Genomic DNA, 3,196 nt, shown 5'->3' with positions numbered 1-3,196 from the left:
GGAAAATGGCAACTCTCTTTGGACGCGTTCAAGTTTCCCGGTTTAAATGAGAATTGTAACATTGCGCCACTATTAAAATTACGTAGTTATTTACGTTAGAGAATTTAAAGTTAATATTTTTAATGTGTAAAGCTGTTTTTAATAACACACACTTTTAAAAAAACAGCACACATTAGTCATAGAAAATGCCCTCATGGATTAAGGCAATTTTTACACTTTTTAAAACAAAGGACGTTTTCTGCTTTTTTCAAAATAATATATAAGATTTCTTTGTTACAGAGTTCAACTGTTGGTAGACAGATGTAGGGTTTATTATTAAACAGTTTTACCTTGCATTTACGTACACCAGCACTTATGGATATACATGATTTGTAGTAGTACCATACAACTAGACAGTAGAGCTGGTGTACGAAACTTTTTAAGTTCTGGATAATGTGGATTAGTAATTTATTGTTGAACATATTCTTATTATTTTTATCAGTGTTATGTTTTAGTGAATGTAATTAGTTTTGACATGCATCTATTGTTGATCATTCTTGTTTTTAAAAAAGTTGTGTAGAGGAAAGTGTAAAGTTCTAATTTCGTCACTTCCTACGAATCAGAGTTGATGTTACTTAGGACTACTGGACTGTTGGTGCTGTTGGTGTTCGTTTTGAAGACTTCCCCTGCCCTTTGTTTTTCACTAGTCTGTTTGGATTTACATTGTTTGTTACACCCACCATGTTTGTTAAGATGACCCCTATTACAGTAGCAAAAGTCTACATATATACCTGCAATACATCCATGACATCCCCTTGCACTAAGAAGTTGGGACTATTAGTAAGCTGCCTTAAGGTATACGGATGTGCATTACCATACATTTCACCTTATTGAACATTGCTGGCCTACTGCTGACTGCCATACAGACTGTTCTGTTTGTCAGTCTGATTGTGATGATTTCAGTTATCCATTCTTATTTAACAGTTACCTCCCATTGTGTCAACCTAGGTCTTTTCCCCCTAGGGATTGTGTACAGAGTATAGTTAGAGGCTGCTGGGCTGTACATCTGCATTACTTACTGTTGATTGATTGTTATCCAGTGGCCCAGTCTGCCTTTCCTGTTGTACTACTTAAAGGCCTTGGCAAAAAACTCCCTTAGTAGCCTCAGTAAGAAGCTGAGATCCCTCATAAAATCCTCCAAAGCTAGTTACAAAAATAAAATTGCCAAAGATTCCAAAGATAACCACAAGGCATTCTATAACTATGTCAAGAATCTAAATGGCAATGCTCAGATCTGCTCTGAGCTACAGCAGAATGGCATTAAATATACTGATCCCAAGGATATTGCCAGTATCCTGGCAGATCTATTCAGTGCCAACTTCACCCCCTCTCACCCACGAAACAGCCCATCTCAATACCAGAAGATTGCCCAATTCCAGTAATAACAGCTACACACGTAAAAAACGCACTCTCCAAAGCTGACTACAGCATCCATGGGACCAGATGACTTCCCAGGCTGTGTACTATGTGAACTACAAAATGAACTGGCACCTCACCTAAGTGTCATGCTTAATCATAGCCTCACCTCAGGCTTTGTGCCCACTGAGTGGCGCAGTGCTACAGTTATCCCACTCCACAAGTGGGGATCCACCTTGGATCTGGGAACTACCATCCCATCAGTCTGATGAGCCTGATCTGCAAGGCCATGGAGTGTATTATCATGGAACTTATAAACAAAGACATTGGCAATCTTCAAACACTGGACCCCACTCAGTCTGGGTTCGTGAAGGGCTGATCTTGTCTCCTGAACCTGATTGACTTCTTCAAATCAGTCTCCAGAGCCATGGACAAGGGTAAGGCGGTTCACACAGCCTATCTAGACCTCGACAAAGCCTTTGACACCATTCCACACTCTGGATTCATAGATAAACTTATTAAGCTGGGCATTAATCCCTACATCACCCAATGGGTTGCCAACTGGCTTACTGACAGAACCCACACTGTAAAAGTAGCCTACACTAAATCCAGCTCCAGACAAGCGACAAGTGGAGTACCTCAGGGTTCAGTCCTGGGGCCGCTCTTGTTTGGCATCTAATTCTATGAAGTACAGGCCAACACTAAGGGCTCTGGCTAACAAAGTTTGCAGATGACTGCAAATTGTGAGCCATTATTGAATTCTCAGATGATGTGGATACTTTACAAAAGGGCCTTATAGAAACAAATGCTTGGTGCCAGAGCCATGGGCTCAAGCTCAGTGCCAAAAAATGTATAGTTATCCCCTTTGGGAAAAAACATGCACCCATGAATTACCACATAGATGGCAGTACACTAAACACCGAAAGTATGATAAGAGACTTAGGGACACAGGTGGACAGTGGTCTCAACTTCGATAACAACATCACCACAACAGTCAGGAAATCCTTCTATGTGTCACACCTCATCACTAAGGGCTTTTCATCCAGAAAAAAGGAGGTCATTGTCCCACTGTACTCATCCCTCATTACACCCATTATAGAATACAACGCCCCATTTATTTATTTTATTTATTTTTTATTTTACATTTGTTGACTGGCCTAGTCCAACTGGATACATGTCCATTTTCAGTAGAGGCCTGGGGAGAAAAGCTCCAGAAAAAACATACCAAAAATTAAAAGTAATATAAGTCTACAAAAGGCATCAACATACAATATTACAAAATTCAGTTAAAGTTTGCATAAAAAAATTGTAAAATTGAATTAAATAGTCAAATATGGAAAATAGTACTCAAGACTCATAAGCATTAGTATTTAAGTAAAAAAAAATTAGTTTATAGAGTGTAGAATATAGAGATTTATAGGTAGAAATATAATGGTTATAGAGTGTAACAGTCAGTTTGGTACATTTGGTATGTACCTCTCAAGACATCTGCAACAACTGGAAAGGCCTCAGAAATACCTCACTAAAAGAATCACAGGCCTAAAACAGATGCCCTATGCTTACCGCCTTATAAAGCTCCAACTATACTCTGTCACATATGATCTACTCAGAAGCGATCTCTGCTTAACATACAAGGCCATGTCAAACCCAGAGCTGTTGGACATGCTACACTTAAAGAAATCCCAATCCCTCAGAGCCACACGCTCCAGGAATCTAAATCTTGTCATCACAATAAACAAAACATGCTGGAGGGATAGGTTCCTGACCCAGAGACTCCCCAGACTCTGGAATAGACTGCCCA

Source organism: Protopterus annectens, chromosome 4.part0, assembly GCF_019279795.1.
Source record: "Protopterus annectens isolate FY-2018-M chromosome 4.part0, PAN1.0, whole genome shotgun sequence".
Taxonomy (NCBI): domain Eukaryota; kingdom Metazoa; phylum Chordata; order Ceratodontiformes; family Protopteridae; genus Protopterus; species Protopterus annectens.
The sequence above is the reverse complement of the archived record's forward strand: the minus strand, read 5'-3'. Positions refer to the sequence as shown.